Source organism: Ambystoma mexicanum, chromosome 2q (genome assembly GCF_040938575.1).
Source record: "Ambystoma mexicanum isolate Mex_15411 chromosome 2q, UKY_AmexF1_1, whole genome shotgun sequence".
In the NCBI taxonomy this organism is placed as follows: Eukaryota; Metazoa; Chordata; class Amphibia; order Caudata; family Ambystomatidae; genus Ambystoma; species Ambystoma mexicanum.
Genome location: NC_090924.1, coordinates 1,304,511,786 through 1,304,535,361, shown reverse-complemented (window position 1 = coordinate 1,304,535,361; position 23,576 = coordinate 1,304,511,786). Strand labels below are relative to the sequence as shown.

Genomic DNA, 23,576 nt, shown 5'->3' with positions numbered 1-23,576 from the left:
TTTAATGGCGTCTAGGGCCATGAGTGCGAGGCCCTGGGAGTTTCGGGAAGCGAGATCCACCAGATTCAGGGTTCTACGAATGTCTCCTGCCGCTCTGTTCAACACGAAGCCTGTTTGATAGGGATGAATTATGTCAGGGAGGATGTGAGCTAAACGATTAGCCAGAATCTTAGAATAAAAGTTAGCGTTGATGTTTAACAGGACAATTGGCCTATATGAAGCTGGGTCCCTCGAGTCCTCCCTGGTTTGGGTAGGAGGATCGTGATAGACTCCTGCATTGACGGGGTCACCAAACCAGTTTCCCTGAAAGAGTTGAAGAGTGTTACCAAGGGGGGGATCAACTGGGGTTTGAATATTTTGTAGAATCTTGAGGAGAATCCGTCTGGGCCCGGAGCCTGAGTTTTGAGAGATTTGATGGCTTCCTCAACCTCCTCGTCCGTGATCGGTGCCTCCAGGGTCTCTCTCGCCGGATCGGGTAAGCGTGGCAAAGCTGCTCCCCGCAGGTATTCTTCCTGTTTATATTTATTCCGTGGAGTTGCGGTCATCACTCGGGTTAGGTGGTCTACTGCCAGCTGTTTCTTTGATTCTGCATACTAGATCACTCCCTGTGGATTGCGCAGCCCAGTGATGGTTTGGTGCGTCTTCCTTTGGCCAGCTTGGCTACCAGTACCTTCTTTGCCTTGTTGTTCTTAGCATAGTAAAACTGCCTGGTCTTGGCCATTAGTTGCGCTGTATGCTCGGCTCAGTGGGCCTCTAGCTTCTTTCTGGCTGTGCGGATGGCCCGTTGTGTCCTAGGAGACCAGCCTTTTTTCTTATGAGTTTCCTCCGCTGTCCGAAGTTCCTCCTCAAGAGCTAGCCGGGATTGTCGCCCGTTACGGTGAAAGGCCACCCCTTGTGCGATCAGCGCACCTCTAATCACCATTTCATAGCGTCCCAGTTGTTTGCGGGGGAGGTGTCTGCAACCGGATTCTCTTCGAGGAAGTTCTTAATCGTGGTTGCGATTTTGTCCCTTATTGCCATGTCGTTGAGGATTGGATCGTAAAGAGACCATCTGCGCAGGGAGTTAGCCTTCGGGTCATGTGGGTTTGGAGTTCCATAATTATTGGGGCATGGTCGGGTAGGATCCTTGGGCCAATGGTTACCTTGTTAGCGTAGGCGAGAGTTTGAGGGAAGTCAGGCGGAGGTCAATCCTCGAGAAGGTGCGATGGACGTAAGAGGTTCTGAAAAGGTGCAGGAGGTTGAGTGCCTGCGTAAAGTCTCCAGGGGCGGGGGGGTAGGATTTGTCTCTGATAGGGTCTGGTACTCTGTTGAAATCCCCCCCAATTATCGTCTGGCCTTCTATAAAGCCTGAGAGAGAGGCGGCCAGCGAGTCGTACAAAATCGCCTGCCCCGAGTTAGGGGCGTATACTGAGATAAAGGTATAGAGGTCTCCTAGTAAAAGGCATTTAACTTCTATGAATCGGCCCTCTGGGCATGATTTCGAGTCCAGACCTGGAGATTTAGGCCTTTCCTAAAGAGGATCGCAGTGCCCCCCTTCTAGGAGCCTCCTGAGGCGAAGAACTGATGTGGATATATTCGGGAGCGGAGTCGCCCGAAGTCTGCCGGGAAAAGGCAAGTTTCTTGGAGCATCGCCACCCCTGCCTCCTCGTCTTGAAGTTTCTGTAAGATCGACTTTTGCTTGGCGGGGGAATTCAGCCCATTGACGTTGAGCGAGAGGAGTTGTAGGTTCTGGTGTTCCTGGGCTAGAGTTCCGCCTGCCCTGGATTTCGGGGGGGGTCAGAGGAGAGCAGACTAACTGCCATCACGGGTGAGGGTTAGATGTGTGTCGTCCTGCTCTTGGGGTTTTAACACAGGCCCCCAACGGGAGGCCATAACTTTAACTGGCAGGGTGGTCGACATTGTGAGTGCGGCCAAACCCCTGGCCAACCGGGCCAATCAAGTTACTAGAAGTAGTTCAGAATTCCAAGGACACCGAGATGGAACGTACCTTGGAATGGGCATGGACAAAGCCCACCACTGTGGTCAGTAGCGGTCTTCAGCTGGGTCAGGAATGTTGGCTCGCTGCAGGCGAGAGCTGGGCACCCGATTAGTGTGTGGGGCAGAGTTACATGTAGTGCGACTCCATCCCAGTCTACCTCTTCCTGTTGATCCGTGTTGGTGCCCTGGACCATGAGGATCGCCTGGGTTTCGGGGAGGGAGCGGCCTCCGGGTCTCCCTCTGCCTCCGGGTTTGGTGAAGCGGTCTCTTTGGGTGAGGACGGGCGCATAATCTTACTGGCGTCTTCAAGATGGGCGATTCTCCGGAGTGTGCCGTTATACGAAAACTGTTTGGCCGTTGGGAATAGCCATCTATACCGCACCTGCCGTTCTTGGAGGAAAAGGGCCAGGGGCCGGAGTGCTTTTCTCTTCTGGAGGGTGAGGAGTGACAGATCTTGATAGATCTGAGGATGCAAACCCTGAAAGGAGAGATCATCGTGCGAGCGGCTAATGGCTGAAATGACCTCTTTTGTGGTGAAGAAGTGGACCCTGGTGATGACATCTGGAGGGAGGTCTGAATCCACTCCCCGATGTGGGCGCAGTCTGTGGGTGCGGTCGAGCAGTAATTGAGATTTGTCCAGGTGCGGAAGCAGAGCCTGGAAAAAGTCTCCCACATATTCCGGCAGGTTTTTGTCTAGGACAGAGGATGGGATCCCACAGATTGTTAGGGTTGCTTTCTCTAAGTGTGTGTTTGAGGTGTGTTTGTTTGTTGTAGGAAAGGAGGTGTTAGGGTTGGCTCTTATACTTGCATGTGTGCTGAGCCAGGATTGATGTCACCATCAGAATGTAGGCTGTGAGTCTGGAGTGTGAGATTAGAATGTTTGGGGTTGAATGGGTTCTAACCCAGGCAGTTAGATTATGTGAGCCTGGGTGGTGGGAGCCAGTGGGCTCCTGTCCCTTTCCTCTTTATCTCCCAATAACTATGATGACATCTGATCCTTGTAACAGAAGAACCCTAATAAAGTAACCACTATGCGTACCTGGCTTGAGTATCCTGAGTGTCCCTTGGAGTGAACCCTATGACCAAGAGCCGGTCATTACAATTGGCGACGAGGATGGTCCAAGGTATGGTGAAGGAGGACCTTGATGTGGACAGCAAGTGAAGCAAGAGGAAGCAGGTACCTGTGTGATGTCATGTGAGAGAGGAGAAGAGACTCTGCTGCGGGGGGTGCAGGCAAGAGGACAAGTAAATGAAAGGAGAGAGGGAGAGCCCACTGCCCCCATAGACTGGTTGCACCCACCACCCAGGGCTGTTTGAGCCAGTCCACCCAGGGCTGGAAGGGACAGCATGTCAGAGGAGACCCCTGGGAAGAAGGTAGAGTGCCCTCTTTGAGGCCAGGAGTCATTAGAGGCTGTCCAAGAGTCTGGAGAAATGGAAATCACCCAGGGCTGGAAGGGACAGCCTGTCAGAGGAGACCCCTGGGAAGAAGGGAGAGTGTCCTGTTTGAGGCCAGGAGTCATTAGAGGCTGTCCAAGAGTCTGGAGAAATGGAAAGCACCCAGGGCTGGAAGGGACAGCCTGTCAGAGGAGACCCCTGGGAAGAAGGGAGAGTGCCCTGTTTGAGGCCAGGAGTCATTAGAGGCTGTCCAAGAGTCTGGAGAAATGGGAAGCACCATGGAGTCAGCCACCATGTACTGCTTTAGTCAGCCACCAGGGCTGTTGCAGGCGACCACCCAGGGGTGTCAGAAGCATCCTGCCCCATGGAGCCTGGGGCAAGGATGGCCTGTTGGAGTCTGCCAGGAACAGGCCCCCTGGTACATGAGGAGATATTGGCAGGGTTGCATGAGGCTGCCCAAGTGTGCCACCATTTCCTTAGTGACTATGCCAGCATTATTTAAAAAGGGGAAGTGTAATTTCCATGCCAAGTAAGCGTAATTGTGCCTTTTATGCACCTGGAGGCTAAAGGTTTTAATGAGAATAGACACTATGCTGATTTGGTCTGAGGTGGGGACCATGCAATTAGAAAATGGTTACTGTTTGGGTTTGGGTATGATAGTAGTTTTTGGGGATGATTAGTTTATGCTTGCAGAAGAAATTTTGGAGTTTCATTTAAAAGTAAAATGTCATAATGGATTGAGCAACGATGTGGCAAGCAGTGACTGAAGAGTACTGTTGTGCATTAGTAGTGAATTACCATGAGAAGTATTAGTGAGAATGATGTTGCACTTAGAATAGGAGATGCATTTTATTTTAGATGTAACCATTTTGAGGCATTGCAGGTTGGTTTTAGAGTTGGCCCCAGTTGGCAACATGGACGTTTAGGTCTCATTTAAAGTTGGTTTCCACATTTGTGTTGTGACAGGGGTTGTTTGTGAGTGGCACATATGAGGTTGACTGAGGTGGACAATCAAAGGGTGTTGATCCTATTATGCTTAGTATAACGTTTTGAGGCATTTTAGCATATTAGGTTACCTGTTTAAAGGCGACATGGACTTTTAGAAAATGTGACTTGGATGTACTATGTTTCAATGTTCTGATCATCCTAAGACTATGTTTTGCTTGTGTGTGTGTGGTGTGAGATTTGTGATCTTAAAGAACAATAAGAATGATGTTGGTCATTAATGGTTACCACAATCTTTGAGTCATTTCAGCATTTAGAGTTGCCCATGCTTTGGCAACATGGACTTTTAGGAAATGAGATCTGCAATTTATAATGTGATTATTGATATGTCATTGCAATGCTTACTATAACCATTTTTGAGGCATTGTAGGCGTGATGTTCTGTTTGTGCGTGTATGGATGTGCAACCCATGATGACTGCCAGAGTGACTGCAGCGCTCCTTAGCAGTTAACATTCTATGCCGGGGTTGTCTGTATTTTGAACATCCTGTGTTTGTGTGTGTGTTGTAGCAGTATGTGAATGTTTTAGTGTTGGTGCATGACCAGTGTTGGGTTTTGAAATATTTTTTATTGTTTTTTGGAATATGTTTTAATTGATGTACATGACCAGGGTTGGTCAGGGGACTCTGCGGAGTTGGAGGTGTTTGGTGTTTTGAGGCCCTGTGGGGTTAGTGATGTTACTAGTGGTAGGCTAGTATAGAAGCTAGTTGGAACTTTGATTAATTGGTTAGTGACTCTGAGGAGTCCAGAGGTACCTAGTAGGGGACTAGTGCCTGAAGCTGTGTGAAGCTTCTATGTTGTTTTTGAAGGTGTCTAGCTCTGCGGAGTTTACTTGAAGCTGTGTGAAGCTTTGATGTTTTTGGTGAGCCTGGAGTTGTTAAGGTCCAGGGATTGCTTGGAATTCTGGAGATGCAAGTTACATTGCATTTAGTGTTTTCTTTTAACTTTAGGTGACTTTTGGAATTGTTCTTGAGTCCGCTCTTGATTAATTTCAGAAGCCTGGCAACGTTTCATCTGCAGCTGTGTTCACTTTGGGGTGTTTATTTGGTTTTGAAGGGCTCATTTGTCTGGCCAACATTTGTAGCGTTATGCTGGTGGTGGTTGTTTAGTGACAGCTGGTTGCGTTTCTTTATTGGTGTGATGAGGTGAGTTACTGGTGATTAGGTGTGTCTGTGTTGCTTGAATTTTGGAATGGATTTGACAGCGGCATGAGTTGTGACTGTGGTTTCTTGGTGACCCAGGTAGATTGTTGGGTTGTTAGTAAGTATCTTGCGCAGCTATGACAGTAACTGTTTTTTCCCGGTTTTGGGAGTTAGTACTCGGAAGTGGCAGTCCGAGGTTCCTTTGTGGCAGAGAGGAACGGAAGGAGCTTTGTGTTTGGTTGGTCTTGGTAGTGTTGTGGTTTGTTTGCCGAGGTGGGCGGTTAGTGCTCGAAAGTGGCAGTCCGAGGTTCCTTTGTGGCAGGCGGGAACGGAAGGCGATTTGTGATGTTTTGATTGGTTGGGAATGTTAGTTGTGGCGGCTGGGACTGTCATAGGATGTTAGTTACGCCTGTTTGTTCAATCTCTGGGGTTAGCGGAACTCTGCTGAGAGTGAGGTGTGTCTTGCTGTTGTGAAAGTGTGTGTTGCTCTTTATGCAAGAGGAGGAGGTGTTAGGGTTGCTTTCTCTAAGTGTGTGTTTGAGGTGTGTTTGTTTGTTGTAGGAAAGGAGGTGTTAGGGTTGGCTCTTATACTTGCATGTGTGCTGAGCCAGGATTGATGTCACCATCAGAATGTAGGCTGTGAGTCTGGAGTGTGAGATTAGAATGTTTGGGGTTGAATGGGTTCTAACCCAGGCAGTTAGATTATGTGAGCCTGGGTGGTGGGAGCCAGTGGGCTCCTGTCCCTTTCCTCTTTATCTCCCAATAACTATGATGACATCTGATCCTTGTAACAGAAGAACCCTAATAAAGTAACCACTATGCGTACCTGGCTTGAGTATCCTGAGTGTCCCTTGGAGTGAACCCTATGACCAAGAGCCGGTCATAACACAGATCCAGAGGTTTTTGACGCGGGCCCTATTTTTAAGATCCTCCTGCTTAAATTCAAGGATTTCGCATTTATCTTGAAGGGCTCTGATTGAATGTTGAATCTCCCCGAGTGTAGTTGTCTGGTCTTGAGAGCGGTCTTCGATCTCCCCCAGCCTCTGCTCCACCTCCGTCAACCTTTGATCGGTATGTTCCAATTTGGTGAGTTCTGTCACACAGGACCTAAATTCGGCCTTAATATCTGCCATGAAAGCCAGCAGGTCTCCTCTGGTGGCAGGGGATCTCCCTCCTCCTGGGGCTTCTGTGGGGTGAGCTTAGCGGATTTGGGTTTTCTTCCTCTGTCTGATGCCATAAGCATGGTGGCAATGTCCACGTTCTTACCAGTTTTTGCTTGTTTGGTCAAGGTGCCGGTTCAGGGGGGTGAAGAGATGCGGTGCTAGAAATTTCAATTTGGGTTCAGTCCAGAGAGCACCGGTTGAGGTTGGGGTGTAACGGTCAAGGGGTTCATTGGGGTGGAGCACCTGGAGGCAGAGGTCCAGCTCAGATAGCGCCGAAGTTTAGGTGGGTTATGGCCTCTCGCTGTCTGGTGAGGAGGGGAGGGAGGTTTTATTCCCTGTGGTAACGAGAGCAATACGCTAGTCTCCCTCGATCCTTAAGTTGGGGGAAAGCAATTGAGCGGGGATAGGGCCAGGGCGCCTCAGGGAGTAATAAAGGATGTTTGCGTTATCCTAGGAGTGTGCGGGATTACTGCCCACTCTCTAGGGGACACCCGTCAGGATCAGCTCAGCCTCTACTCATATAAGGGAAATGTGCCCGCCATCTTGGATCTTCGCGCACAGTCCGATGCCCAGGATCCCCGTTGGAGATCCAGTGTAATGAGGGAGCGTTATGCTCTCATCTTTGGACCTGTGGTGCCTGAGATGTTAAGAACATCTCAGCGGTTAACAGCGGCCCAGCTGCGTTACCGGAAACTTCATATTTTCGTTTTGGCAGCAGGCCTCCCACGGATGGCTCTAGGAGAGCAGCCACATTGATGGCGCTCCAAGCCACGCCCCCCGAGACACACTTCTTAAACTTTCCCCACGCCGTGCATATTCTTCAGGAGTACATGTCATGTAAATGCAACCCCCATTCCCCTGCTAGGTCAACCCACACCTCCTTGTGGTTTTCTAGATCTTGGGGCTGTTTGATGGCTGTGTGCCATAAAGTATCTACTACATCACCTTTGTTGTAGATGGCCACCATACAATATTTGGGTTCATCACTTCACCTGTTTGGACTTGGGCTTCCCTAGTATCATGAGGCATTTCCCATTTCTATTTGGATTGCCCACAGTCACCATCATCATTGCACTATTAGGAATCGCCTCTGAACAGTATTGCACTCCCAACTGGCACACACAGAAGCTCAGCAGGAGGAAGACCATAACGGGGACCAGTAACTTCATTGCAGTGCTGAGCAATGATGGTACCCAGTCGAATGCTGTGCTGAACCAGTCACTAGATTGAACACCACCTTCCTCTTTCATCCGCACTTCGAGTTCATGCACTGCCGATATTACATGCGAAAGTGTCCCGTTTTCAGCATCTGAAGAAGGCACGAATGTGCAACATGCGCTCTTGATTTTTCCGCAAACACCGCCCTCCATTGCTGTTAGGAGGACTAGGACATAACGGTTTTGCATTGTCATCAGCCTTAGTGCTCTTAGTTCTACCTTGATGACATTGAACCCTTCTTCAGTGTCGTTGGCCAATTGGATCAGCCCCCATCAAATTATTTGAAGCCACTGGCGTTCGCTCGTGCTTGGATTCTAGGGATCAGTGATGCAAAGAATGACTCTGCTGAGTTGAAAAGTTTGTATTGATCAAGAATCTGTGCCAAGAGGTCTGAAGAGTCTTTAGAGAGGTAGTTCGATGCTCTCTTTCTGCGTGACACTTGATCTTGGAGCTTGTTTTCTGATAACATGTCATAGATTGGGAGCGCTTTACTTGCAGGTTTGGGTGCCAGTTGCCGTGGACTGGGCACCCCTTCCCCTTTGATGTGCTTCTCCGGAATCACCAGTAGTGCAGAGTGCAGCTGGCCAGAGCATAGTGGCACCTCCGTGTTGACGGGAGGTGAAAGTATGCCTGTTTGCCACACACCCAATAGTGGTCCATCAAAGCTGCAGTTCCTTTTGGCATATCAGGTATCACAAGAGTTCTGTTGCAGCATGTATTTGAACCCATGGGTACTCTTCCTTCCCCCTGGAAGCACAGTTCATATTTTTCTTCACGTTGATTCTTGTTTGGTTTTTCGAGAGCTGTGACCCATGTTAGTTCTGTGATGTGTTGAGACCGTACGTGGGCGCACGTGTCCTCCATCCATTGCAGTGTTTTGTCCGATAGGCCATGTAGCGCTTCTGCCTTGCACATCACTGTTGCATCTTGCCATTTTATTTTCAGTGAACATTGTCCCTTTTATTGCAAAGAATGGCTCTTTGAAGCATGTTGCACCTTCAGGTTTCCTCTTGTATAGCTTTTCCTCAGGAAGCAGTTGTAGTTTTACTGTGTGTGCCTGTAAGGTGCTCCTTATCCTACAAACTGCGAGATGAACGAGACACTGGGCTTCCACTACGGGGGATACTTGTGGCACTAAAACCTTAGGCGTTCCTGATGTATGAGGTATCAGTGAACACACATAGCAGCTTCCGTTTGTGGCCGGTCTCCCTTTGGCGCTCATATCAGAGTATCACTTGCTAGGCTGGTCCGGATGATAAGGATCCTCTACCTTATCTAACCCCAACCCGTGATATCCATCGTATTTGTATTCCTTTATTTGCCGCTTTCGTCTGTGTATTCATTTATTTCTACCATTAGTTAGTGACCTTTTACGCCATTGACCATCAGCACTCAGCGTTTTGTGTGCACTGAAAACATGTGAGGGATAAATCGGAAAGAGACCAACATCTGATGTTGCATTGGTACAATTACTAAGCTGACAGTACTGAGGGCTTGGAAGTGCTTTTGCCGATATCCAGGGCTGGACTGTAGGAGACAGAGTATACACATTTTTTACATTTGAGGTAGGCTATCTGGTTGTGTACAAGTCACTTGGTGTTGATGTAAACATTATTGGAGTAGATATATAACCATTGTGTACATAAATTACATTTTCACTTTCATTCATTGCACGTAGCCCATGCTGTGGTGACAACTTTGTGCGATTTTTGTGTAATGTAGTAAGGTTGAAGGAGGTATTATGGTCCCATATTAGTTTCACACCATCCCATATTAGTTTACTCCCTTCTTGTATTAGTCCCCCCTACTTCTTTTATGTATCCAACAATAAAGGATATACTCCAGTACATTCCCAAACACAGTAATATTGTAGAAAACACAATGGGCCTCTTTATGAGTCCGGCGGTTAGCCGTGCCGGTAAATACCGGCGCGGCTGCCGCTGGAGTCATGACTTTACCAGCACCCGGAAATGGGCCATTACCGGGGCATTCCCGCCCCGGCGGACCCGGTAATTGCCCATTGCCTGGTGCCGTATTTATTACTCTGCATTCCCATTTGAGTTCCATTAGACTCAATGGGAATGGCGAGGCTGGATGCACCGGCACAATTTATTAATGGTGCCGGTGCATCTGTCGAGTTCGAAGAGCGGGTGCCGTTCTGCCAGGTCAGACCTGGCCGGCTGAAAGGCACCCGCTCGCCCAACTTGTAGTTTGCTGGTCCGGTAACAACGATATCGGCAGGGGTGGACTGGGAACTAAAAGAGGCCCTGGAAATAAGTACTGGGGACCAAAAGAGGCCCTGTAAATAAAGTTCAAAGTGGCCCCACATGACACATTTTCAGCAAGCCCAATGCTTTTCCTATGAGAAAATTTGGAAATACCACACAAAAGAGGCCCAGGGTGCAGAGGCCCACCGGGAAATCTCCAGAGTTCCCTATAGGCCAGTCCAGCCCTGGATATCGGCAAGCTTACTGGTACCATTGTTACCAGACAGGCAACCTTGTAATTAGGCCCAATGGGCGTAAAATAAAGGCCACAATCGTATGAATATGCCCTAGTGGCACTTATATTATTCCTACTGCTATCTAACTGAGTTCTAGTAGTAACCAACAACCTAGTTTCTGCCATTGGAGCACCTACAGAGTGGGATATAAGGGGTTAAACACATTCAGTTGATCAGTAGTTTCAAACATTGAGAGTACAGGTGCAATTTAGTAAAAATAAGAAAGAGAGAGAGAAAGAGAGAGAGAGAGACAGAGAGAGAAAGAGACAGAGACGGGGAGAGAGGGGAGAGAGGGGGAGAGACGGACGAGGCAGGAGGGAAGCATGCTAATGAATACATTATTTTTTACATAGCACATTTGAAATACATATATTTCTACTATAAATATGTATATATCCTTCTCTATTTCTCTTAATCACTATACTGCAGTTGCTTTGTTATCTTTATGCCACTATACAGCTTTATCCAGTACTTATTAAGGAGCTGCTGCCTCATGTTCATTTGACTGTAATGCTGCTGGTACTACACCGTCAGCTGATTTTCTAACATCTGACAGGTGGATCCAGTATTTCAGGCCCTTCACCTTTACTGCTGAAGGTGTGCAATATATTACCTCGTAAGGGCCGTGAAATCTTGGAGAATTCCACCTTTGCACAAAGCTGCGGATGTACACTAGTTCTCCAGGCATTGAAGGATTTGTCGGGCTATCTGCTGAGGGCATTGGAGTATCAGTTTCATTTTCTCTAGTGAAAGGTGGGGCTGTTTGTTTTGAAATCACTCGTACTGCCCTTGTGTGCGGTGTGAGGTATTCCTTGAATTCCTCTCTTAGCACTGTGGCACTTCTATGGGCATCTGACATCCTTTTTACTGGGGACAAGGGTGTTTGCATTGGCCGACCAGTTACTATTTCATAGGGGGACAAATGGTGGTCCTTATTGGGTTGTGTGCGCAGTTGGAATAAGGCCAGCGTGAGGCAATAAACCCAATTATTTTTGAGAGTGTGGCAAAGTTTGGACAACCTACTTTTAAGGAGGCCGTTGATTTTATCTACCACCCCATTTGCTTGCAGTGATAAATTGAACACATTTTATGTTTTATTATCAGTAATGAAGTCACTTCTTTGAAAAGATCACTCCCAAAATGTGTCCCATTGTTGATGCGTATGACAATGCATATGCCCCACCGTGGGAACACTTCTCTTATTAAAAACTTGGCTGCACACTTCGCGTCTGGGTGGGCACAGGGTCCAGCTTCCACTCAGCGAGGAAAGGGACAAACTACTACTATCAAGTATCTAGCTCCATTGCACCTTTCTCCATGTCTGCATAATCAATGTGCAGTTTGCAGAAAGGTCCGATGGGGCGGGGCACTGTTCCCCGCAGTGTCCTGAGAGTCATTACAGAATTGAATGTTTGGCATGTTATGCACTCAATTGCTAATTTATTCACATATTCTTGGAGGTTTGGGATGAACCAATCCTCCTGGATGTCTGCCGCAATTCAGTTTTGAGGTGTGAGCAGTAAATGTGCAACTTTTGGAACGCTATATGCAGCAACTCTACTGGCATCACTACTTTCCCTGTCTCCATAGGAGGTCTGTGGGTGACTGTGTGCATCCCCGTTTTGCCCATAGTTCTTGTTCTGACTGGGGTGCTTCCTTTTGGAGCTCTATTCGCGCTGTTGGGAGAGCGTTATATCCACTGTCTTTGGGCTCTTCCACTATTTCTTTTGCTACGCATTCTGTTGCCAAGTCTTTTTGGAAGTATGCTGATTGCTTTGCGATAGCATCCACCGCTGCGTTCCCTAGTGATATTTCGTCTTTGTTACAAGTATGGGCTTGGCATTTTACTAGGGCTACTATTGACGGCTCTGCAAGTGCCTGGATCATTTCATTTAGCAATCCTGCATATTGCACTGGTGACCCATGTGTCCTTCTGAACCTTCTTCTCTTCCATCTAGATAGTCCAGCAAGTACCATGGTGGTTACATATGCTGAATCTGTGTATATCGTCACTGCACACCCTTTGGCCGCATGAAGTGCTTCAATTAGTGCTACCAATTCTGCTGCTTGAACTGAATAATGCATGGGCAACCTCTTCTGTATCAACACTTCATACTCCCCTTCCTTCAATCTTACTACTGCCGCACCAACATGCTTTTTGTCAGTCTCTGGACAAATAGATGCTGACCCTTCTACAAAATATACCTCTCCTTCACTCAAGGGAATTTCACTTGCTTTGGGAATGTCATCTTCTTCTCCCTCATAAGTGGCACAATCGTGCGTTTGCATATCCTCTAATGTATAAGGATCTGTGAGTGATGTGGCTGGGTACACTATTTTATAGCGTATTACATTAACGTTTTGGCTTGAGATGATAATCTCATAGGCAGTGGCCCTTTGTGTTGTGAGCTTTCAACAAATAATGCGACGGAGCATCCCATCACAATTGTAGAACTTTTCAATCATGAAGGCAGCTGCTACAAGAGCTTGTTCGCAAGCGAAATGGTCCTGCATTACTGAATCGAGGGTACCGCTGTAGTAAGCTAGTGATTTATGGCCCAATGATGTAATTTGTGTCATTACTGCGGCAATTCATTTTCCGTTTGAATGTGAGAACTAAAAAAAATGCTTGGTTATAATCAGGTGTGGCAAGGACGGGTGCTGTGCATATCAGTTCTTTTAATGTCGTGAAAGCAGTATGCATTTCAGGTGTCATGTTATAGCTGTGTTTTCTTTCTGTGCTTATTTTAAGTCTTGTAATAGGGGTTGTATGTATGCGGCATAATCTAAGATCCATGCCCTGCAGTAATTACATATGCCAAGGAACTTTAGCATGCCTTTAACTGTGTGAGGTCTGGCTGTTCCCGCACCGTTGCTCCTCTGTCGGGAATAATTCTCTTACCATCTTTGGAGATTAATTGACCAAGATACAACACTTCTGCCAGACAGTATTGAAGTTTGTTCTCATCTACTTTGTACCCCTGGTGGGCCAGTAATGTTAACAAAGTGACAGAGTCTCTCTTGCATGTTTCCTCCCCTTCACTGCACTCCAGGAGGTCATCAACGTATTGAATGATGGTGCTTTGAGCATCAATATTGCCGAGATCTTCATGCAATATTCTGTTCAAAATACTTGGGCTTTCGCAATGCCCCTGGGGTAATCGGCAGTGTTCATATCTGTTCACCCCTAGAGTGAAAGCTGTCAGGTATCGGGAGTCTGGGTCAAGTGGTACAGAGAAAAAGGCGTTTTTCAAGTCTACCACCGGGAAGTGTGTGGCTTGCTTTGGAATGCTGCATAAAATGGATGCCGGATTTGGAACAAGAGGGAACTCCTTTTGGACAATGTCGTTGAGTGGGCGAAGGTCTTGCACCATACACCACAAACCCTGTTTCGCTTTCTTAATCAGATAAATCGCTGTATTGCATGGAGAATTTGAGGGAACAATGATGCCCTGTTGTTGTAGTGTGTATATGTTGTCCTTTATCCCCTCTTCTTGATAGGGGGTACTGTCTGACCCTGAGCAACACTGCTCCTGGTTTAATCTTTATTTGTATTGGGGTCACTTCCTTCAATAAACCTACATCATGGGGGTTTGTAGTCCATACATTTGGTAGCACTAGCTGCAAGTCTTTAACAGAAAGATGGCGGCGCACTGACAAGGGCCATGTGGGGGTTTGTTACTCGGCTGTTTTGTATCATTATGTCACAAGGCATACATATTTCCATTATTATTTCCCCATCAGTGTCATTGAACAGGTCTTCATCAGTCAATTTGCGCAGTGGTATGTTTGGGTCAATACACAATACTGTCCTCCACTCACAGCCATGCATCTCTAGGCCAATTGCTACAATACGTTTTGCGGAAACCTGAACTCCCTGCAGATCGAGAGACAAAATGGTGCCAGGCATATCTCTGGGGTCGCTACTGGGCGGAAAACAAAGTCAGAGGCCACTCTCCAATCCTTACGTGTTATCTATGGCACCACCCTTGCTAACACCTGTATTCCATAAACAAACATTCTGCGTTGGTCGGTACTCCTCGGATAGCTGTTTTGTTTGCTATTGTTTGTATGAGAAGCATCACTCACATGGAGCACATAACCGGTGTGGAGCATACTATCCCTTGGTCTGTAAATTCAATGGTCATATTTAGTCTACTGGGTAAATCTTGTCCCAGTTAAGTTCACAGGTGAGTTCTCATGATACAGTAGGCGCGCTTGTACGTTCTTCCACCTATTTTGACATCTAGCTCTTCTCTGTAAGGAACCGTGACCACAGCCCCAGAGAATCCTTGCGTCTCGAGATTTTTTCCAGATAACGGAAAATCACCTTCACAAAAACATGATTTCTCTGCCACAAGTCCACCATAAAGATGAACTGTTCGTTTCCTATCTCTGCCCCCACCAGTGGTTGCTGGTCTGGACGTAAGGTAGTGGATAGGACTGGACACGCAAGTGCTCTCTGTGAGCTGTCCTATTCTGGGTGGGTGTTCGTTCCTGGGCAGGAGAAAACATTCTCACTTAGCACACACGTTCATTGATAAGGTGCTGGGATGCCATTAGCTGTGATGGCGAATGGGTTTGTATGTGTGTGTGTGATGCGATTTTCCTGAGTTGGCCGGATCTGCAAGCAATGCGGGGGGTGTCTGGGTGCAGGATACCCTGGTGTGGGCAAATTGTCAGGCTGCCCATCTTGTTCATAAGGGCCCACTGGAGTCTCTGCGGGCTACCTGGGTGTGGGTGCCCATACTGCTGTTCACTACTGTACCTCTGGGCATTCTGGTAATTGGCCACAGGTTGGATACGACATTCCCTTGCAAAGTGTCCCCACCTCCCGCACAACCAACATGGTCTGGGTCCACCCACCGTGATCCTTGCCCTCCATATGCATATCCACCTCCTCCTCCTCCTCCTCTCTGTCCTCGATACCCACCTCTTCCTCTTGCCGTACTTCCCTGCCATTGAGGTCCCATGTACCGTTCCTCTCCACCCCATTGCTCCTGGCTTTTGTCTGCCCATGTAGCTGCCATCCTAGCCTGTAGCACTAGTGGCCCCTCCCCTTCTTCTCCCTACAGCTCCGAGGGCGGTGCAGCAGTTACTGCTGCGACATTCACCAACTTCCTCTGTACCAGTTTTGCTTCATCAGCTAATCTCCTCTGAGCTATTTCTTTTCCCTTTCTTTGATCCTCCTGTAATGGTGTACTATAATGCTTTGTATTTCTGACCACCCCTTGGCTTCTATCCCAGCAATTTTATCAAGGGCCTTCTGTACCTCCTTTGGGTGGCCTCGCTTAATGACAAAATAGAATAGGGAGGTGGACTAGTCCCAGGCCATGCCCGTCTCCGCCCGCCACAGCTCCTGCACCCGAAGAATGAACTGCGCAGCATCTTCCTCGTCCCCCATGGTACATTGCATTACTGAGTGTAAATCTGGGGGGTCAGGGAAAGTCCTCCCCAGTGAATCCCATACTCGCATCTGCACACTGTTGAAGGATAACCCGTCAACCTTCATGTGTCCCGGAGGATAGCTCAGCGGCAACATGCTCGCCTTGGAAGCAAGACGACACGAAGCAACACAGGTTCGATCCCCGGGTCCGCGCTTAGAAACCTCTGGGTATTTAAGCGCGTTATAAATGCGCAACTAAGACAAAAAAAACTATTACGCAACTAAAAAGCAATTAATTCCTGTAACAGTGCCTCGATGCCCGCGGGCTGTGTGAGCGCTTTAAAAATGCAAAATATAAATAAATAAATGCATGTAATTTCCCATGGTCACTCCCGGAAACCCTCACTTTTCCCTTACTCACCTTTACTCCTTTCTTCTTTGCCAATGCCATTCTTCCTAACCTGTTTCAGAGCCTTTCCTCCCATCCTTCTTCTGTTGCTGTTATTTGTGGAGTAGCCCATTGTATCTGCTCCGCCCCTTCATCGGCTTCATCAAAGTAACTCCAACATTCCTCATCCCTTTCTGAGGCTACTGTATCATATCCCATGCTTTCCACCTCACCTTCTTGTTCTACATGTACTGCTTTTATTGGGGTGCTGTCTATTCTAAATAGGAAATCCCTGGATGTCCATTCGTCTTCTGGTAATACAGCTGTTTGTTAGCGGGGGTTGGCATGGCGGGGGCCACCCCCAGACAAGGGCAGCGTGGTTTCGCACAGTGTTCATAATCGGGCCAGTTCTGCGTGGGTAGATGTTAAAACTATTTCTACATCTCGAGTGGTGGGCCCTGCGGTGGCAGGAGTTGTACCCGACGGAACGTATGGAGGAGGCGGTGTGGTGACCGGTGTTGCGGGCGATCTGGCCCATGACATATACACGGTGTCTGCGTACCCTTCTGCTGGTTTTGTAAGCAGTGGATATATTTTCTTTGGTTCTTCCCTTTCTTTCCTCTTATCTCCTCCTTCGTCGTTTGGCATGGCTCTGGGCTCTATTTCGTTTCATGTTTATTTGTAAGGGGTGTCTCCTCGAACATCCTCCACAAATCTAACACTTCTCGTCCATTTTGGAGTTGTTTCGCTTTGTACTTTTCCATTAAATAAGTTGCTACGTGGTCCAATACCCTTTTATCAAAAGACCCTTCTTCTAGCCATATATGAGGTGACCCCTCCCCCTTTATTTCAGCTACCCACTGCCCATGATATGTCTTTATTCAATCACTGTACAAGGGGAGATGCTTGCAAATGTGTGAAAGTGGCGTATCTAGACCCATATTTGTCAAAGGACCTATTCCCTCTGCTTTATTTCCTCTCTACCGTGACACTTCAATCTCTAACATATAAATCACAGTTTTCAATTGTTTGCTTTAAAACACTACTTATGCATTTTCATGTCAGATACATAAAACATAAATCATTGGACATTTTCACAGGGCGCACCAACAATTATATTGACATCAAACAAAGAACATGAAACACTCTAAAATAACCCCATATCTCCCTAATCACCTTTTTAATCAACCTGGGCCATATGCCGATCCATGCGGGCATTGGAAGTCAAAATTCGTGAGAGGGAAAACAGGCAGGGCAACCTGGACACACCTGATCTAGGATGTGAATTTAGGTCACTCAGGGAAGAGCTTTTACAACTAGCAAATGATGAGGAAAAGTTTATTGGCAACCCTATACTGGTGGTTAGACACGGGGAGGGCGATAGACCAAGCAAAACACTGGCGTGGGCCATCCTCAAGCAACGCCTATCCACCAACATAGCAGAAATTGAGAATAGAGATTGGGTACTCACCAGAAATATACAGGGATCAACAACGAATTCAGAGAGTACTATGAACAATTATATACTTCCCGCCCCACCCCTGACCATGATGAGCTGGTACGATAGCTTGATGATCTAGCCCATGGGTGGCAAGACCAGGACCAATGTAGAGCCCTCAATTACCCTATTACGGAAGAGGAGGTATGCGCTGATATTAAATCCCTACCCAGCGGCAAGGCACCCGGTATTGATGGCATAACTACAGAATTTTACAAAGCCAACGCTGACCTGGTGATCCCCTACCTGATGGGTATGTACGACGAAGCATTGGCCGCGGGTCCCCTCTCTGAGGCCACCAGATCTGCTTTGGTGACCGTCCTACTAAAACCTGGCAAAAACCCCTGTTCAATGTCGTCATACAGGCCGCCATCACTCATTAACACAGACAACAAAATATTAGCCAAGATACTCACAGACCGCATACTACCCCACATGGCAGCCTTAGTCCTCCCAGATCAAGCCGGCTTAATCCCTGGTAGGTCCACCCAAAATAATCTCTGGCGTCTATACACCCTAATGCAATATATAAACCAGGAGGTGCCAATGGCGGTTGCCGCATTGGATGCCGAAAAGGCCTTCGACTCCGTTGAATGGCCCTTTCTGTTTGAAGTGCTTTGCCGTTCCGGGTTTGGGCTTACCTACATCAGCTGGGTTAAACTACTTTACACAGCCCCACGCCCAGCAGTATACACGAATGGCCCGATCTCAACATTTATCTACCCCACATGCGGTATTCGCCAGGGCTGCCCCTTTTCCCCAGTCCTGTTTGCACTTGCGATGAAACCCCTGGCCTGCCATATCTGTGATCTTCATGCTCACCGTGGGATTCGGATTCAAACACTTCTCTCGACGTTGACAGGCTGAGAAGGTCTGGGTACCAAATCTGCTTCGACCATGCCGGGGCAACGATTATCATCTTGCATCTGCACTGTTTGAGTTGATTGATGAATCGCAGCAGGAGAGGCAGCGGAGGGAACGCGTATAGGAACAGCCACAGGAAGGAGAACGCGTCCCCCATGCCCCTCGGCTGGTGGAGCCTGCTGGTGAATTTCTGGCTTTTGGAGTTTGCCCCCGTCGCAAACAGAATGATCTGGGGTCTGCCCCATTTGAGGAAGATGCGGTCCACATGATCCTGTCGAAGATCCCACTCATGGCAGGGGCGCAGCTTCCTGCTGAGGGAATCAGCGATGGGGTTATTGACTCCTGCCAGGTGAATGGGGATGAGGAACATCTCTTGGTCGATGGCCCAGTGCCACAAGTCCTGCACCTCTCTGGAGAGCTCTGGGGATCGGGTGCCCAGCTGCTTCCTGATCTAGAGCATTGTGGCGTTATTGTCTGTGAAGATCCTCACCACTTTGCCCTTCAGGGACAGAAGGAACGCCTTGAGGGCCCAGAACCCTGCACACAGCTCCAGGATATTGATGTGCAGATCCTTCTCCTGCAGCAGCCACAGGCCTCTGGTGTGCAGACGTCCGGTGTGGGCTCCCCAGCCCTCCAGGAAAGTGTCCATAGTGACTGTCTCCTGATACGGGTGGTTCTGAAACCCTGTGTCCCGGGCGACGTTGGAGTGGACACCCCACCACCTTATCGCCCGACTGAACTCCTTGTCGAGGGGGTTCCTGGCTGCAAAGCTTCCAGACACTTGTACCCAGCGAGCATTCAGGAACTCTTGAAGAGGCCACATCCGTAACCCGCGGAGCTGTATATAGTAGATGCACAACGACAACAGGCTGAGCGGCAACTTGATGGTCCTCACCGTGGCGGCCCACAGTGATAACAGCTGTTGCACCTTCCCCAGTATGGATGCTACCCTCTCCCCTCAGGGCGACGCCAGGCAGTCGACTGTGTTGGGTCTGGCTCCCTGGAATAGTACGTTCTGCGATGGTGTCAAGCAGGACTTTGGATAATTGACAAAGAACCCCAGCTCCCTCAGCAGCCTGACGGCCCTTCCCGTGCCTTTTTTGGCTACACCCTTTGACCTGGCGCGGGTGACCCAGTCGTCGAGGTACCAGTACACGTGAAGCCCCTGTAGACGTAGATGGACTACCACTGGTGCCAGGCACTTCGTAAACACCCTGGGCGCTGACTTCAAGGGAGAGCCTTGAATTGGTAGTGTCTTCCCTGCACTACGAAGCACAGGAACTTCTGATGCTTCCTGTGAATGGGACATGGAAGTATGGGTCCTGCAGATCCAGCAGCGTCAAGAAGTCTCCTTCCTCCAGTTGGCCGAGCATGTTCTGCAACGGGACTCCTGAATTTTTGGGACTTGAGGTACTTGTTGAGACGCCGCAGGTCTAGAATAGGCCTCCAGCCCCAGTCTTCTTTCTGACGAAGAAGTATCTGGAGTAGACTCCAGAGCCCCGGAGTCGTCTTAGAACTAGCTCAATCGCCCCTTTTCTTAGCATGGCCAATACCTCCTGCAGGGGCTGAGGGATGTGCTGCTACTGCCGGTTCACCAGAGGGATCCGCTGACACTTTCCCTGAAACTCCAGTGCATGTCCGTGGGCGAGATCATCCAGCACTCATCTGTCGGTGGAGATCTTCTTCCACTCGCCGATGAATCCCACCAGCTGGCCTCCCACAAGGGTGCATGAGTGGGGGCCCGACGTCCTGACCGGTTCAGTCCTGCTTCAGTGTCTGCGTTCTGCCTTTGGGGCAACAACGGTGCTGGCCACCTCCACTGAAAGCCTTGGAACTGCCGCTTTAGGCGTCCTGGGTCATGGACCAGGAGGGTTGATGGTACGACAAGGAACCTCCACTGAAACCATTCTTCGATCTGCCAGACTTTCCACCCAAGGTGCGAAAGGAAGAGCGGTGCTGCTGGAGAGTGCCCATGGCCCGAGCCGTCTCCGTATCAGTTTTGTTGGCCTGTAAGGACTCGTTGACGGTCTTCCCAAAGAGGTTGTCCCCATCAGGGGCATGTCTAATACCCTTGTTTGGACCACGTGGCGGAAATTGGTGGCCTTCAGCCAGCCTTGAAGATGGAGGCAGACACTGTTCCCCATCTGTCGGAATACCTGTGTCGGTGATGCCCAGGGCCACTGTGATGACATGGTCCGATGCCACTTCCCTTTTCTGGAGGAGGGAGATCAACTCCACCTGCTTCTCGTCGGGTAGAAACGCCAGAATCGGGATACGCCAGTTTGGACCACAGCTCCCTGTCGTATCTGGCCAGGATCGCCAGTGCGTTGGCCGCCTTGATGGTCAACGCCACGGAGTAGATGTCTCTTTTCCCCATGGCGTCCAACTTCTTCCCTTCGCTGTCCGGAGGGGCCGAGGATGAAACTGAGGGGTTCGATGGGCTCTTGCTTGCAGCCGCCGATACCGAGTCCCGCGACCGTAGGTACTTGGGTGTGGAATCCAGCACCCATACGCCATGATGGTCTTTCTTTGTGCCTTGCACCACTTGTATAGGAAGCCTTCCATTTTGGTCTCATCAGCTGCATGAGCTTGGATGCTCTGGTGACCATGGCATGAAACGACCTCACCTCTTCCAGTGGGGACGCCTTCGATTGCGGCGATCCGCCCACCGTGACAATGTCATAGTCTGTTGTCGCTGTGGCCGTGTCCGCCCCCGTGTCCTAATCCCTCATGGGGGAAGGCACGTGGTGTGGGTGTGGCGGTCGGTGTGGCGGCGTTGGATGGCGCTTCCTGTTTTTTTTACCAGAGGCTGGTCCAGGGCCACTGGGGGATCATTTTCTGAATTTCCAACACCAGCGTGTGCAGAGACTAAAGGATGTCCAGCAATGCATCACTTGGCGGATTCAGGGCAGTAGGCCTACTAGGCCATGCGCTGTCATTGCAGTCAGCATTTCCGCCGTCGTCCCCACCAGTGTTTCCGCCGTCGTCGTCCCCACATCCTCGTGGATCATGTGTATGGACTCCTGGTATTCCATATACGAGGAAGAGATATCCATGCCTTGGAGTACTGCCTGCCCTGAGGCCTCCTCACCCCCCCCCCTTTTTGTATACTCAGGGGTACAATTCGGGCTTAGTGACGGCATCCTCTTTTACAGTGTCCTCTCACCCCACCCCGGCCAAAGCCTCCTGCCTCGGGGGTAGGGATACTCTGGGTGCAGCCGGGGCTACCTTCACCGGTTCAGCCCTTTTGGCCTTTGTGAGAGTGGCCAACACCATCTCGATCGTCGACTTAGGCAGGTTGGAGACCTTTTCTTGCACCCTAGGCTTCTCAGGCTTATCCCGCAGCTTAGCTGGGTTGGCCGATTTCATCTTGGAGGAGGAGCTGGATCAATGGCTGGAGATGGAGGCAGATGGTGAGGTTGAACGCGCCCTGCCCATCGTGTGACCCGCTTAGGTGGTGACCCCAACTGAAATGAACTTGCGGTGCTTGGCCTTGTCTTGGGCCCCCAAGGATGGCACGCCCTCAAAGGACTTAGAAGCCCGCTCCTCAGACCGGCCGGTTCTGGGTGAGGTATGCGGCCACTTGTGGCACAGGGCAGAGGTCTTGGCACTGAGCCACGCTACTAGCTTACTGTGACGATCCTTCATGGTTCTCATGGTTCTCTTGGTGAACTCAAGGCAGATTTCGCAATCTCCTTCTCTGTGGTCCGGATGGAGACAGTGAGCAGAGCTTGAAAAGGTAGCTTCCCTCTTTCTTCTTTTCCGACATGGTCTACAGTGCGAAGTAGGCCTGATGACCTTCTTGAATATTTCGACGAAAACTTGACAATCCTTGCCCTTAAGGGGTGTCGAAATTCACTGACAAATGGATCCCTGCTTGTCAGCAGAAGTAGTGACAGGCTCTGTTTGACAAAAATAGGACTTTTTCCCAAAAAAGCATGAAAAACCATAGAAAAGCTCACAGAGCAAAACTCGAGGTCTCCCAACACTTGAACGTGTGGTAAAAATCTGAAGATGGCTGCCAGAGGAGGAGCTTAGGGAGAGCGCAGTCATTGGTTGGGGGCAGTATGGCCCAGAGTACAGTGATTGGTTTAGAGGAGAAATACAGTTTGTAAGTGAAAGTGAAACTATGTTTTCTTTTACTAAGGATTCCTGGCCTGACGACAGGGAATATTCATAAACATGTGAATCCATGCCAGACCCATGCTGGAGAAAGTCTTATTTATAATAGTGGGACCGGGAAGAGGGAGACTTATCCAAACTTAATACCAAATTATACTGAGAAGAAAAAGAGGAAACAAGGAGGCAAAAGCCCACCACGGAACCAATAAATGTGGTACAGTTATCAAGAGGCAGCCCCAATCATAAAAAGGAAAGAAGGACTCAATGATCAGTCGAGCCAGCCCGAGAGGAGCAGGGAACATAATGCTGATTCCGTGGCAGAGGACCCGAAGGTTGGAAACCGAGGCACAAAGAGCCATGACAGTCCGAGAGGTCACAGCGAGGTGGACCTGGCTGGTGGCAGTGAGAAAGGAAGCCAGAGCCATGAAATCCCGTGGAGAACGCAGCCGCGAGCAGCCAGAGATGCAAGGAACAGTCCAGTGCTGTGGAGCACGAGGGAGAGAAGGCTGAGCGCGGCAGTAGCAGAGAAGCTTAGCTCCACCTCCCTAAGAGACCGGAGACCACCCCATGACGTCCCAAAAGGTACAGAAAAGGTCGGACAGGTTGTTGGGGCATTGAGGGAGCTGGAAACATTGAGAAGCCTCGTAAGCACGTCCCGAAAGAACCAAGGGGATAAAACTGTACAACTTGATACAAACTTTATAAATCTCAAAAACCTATCTCGGAAAGCCCAAGGGGATAGAAGAGCATTGTGCAACTTAGAATAAACTTTGTAAACCAGATAACCAAATCCAAAAGGGCACAAGGGGATAGCAGGAGAACCTTATGCACAGACACAAACATTAAGAACCTGGCAGGAGAGTATAGCAGGTCTGTCCAAGTGGACACTTGGTAAAACAGGTACAGGGGTCCCACA

The 23,576-nt window shown here is 49.1% G+C and overlaps 1 protein-coding gene across 1 annotated transcript in view; it reads right to left on the bottom strand.

Moving 5' to 3' along the window:
• Nucleotides 1-23,576, bottom strand: part of EAF1 (ELL associated factor 1) — a 234,333-nt gene that overhangs the window by 162,199 nt on the left and 48,558 nt on the right. The window lies entirely within an intron of this gene.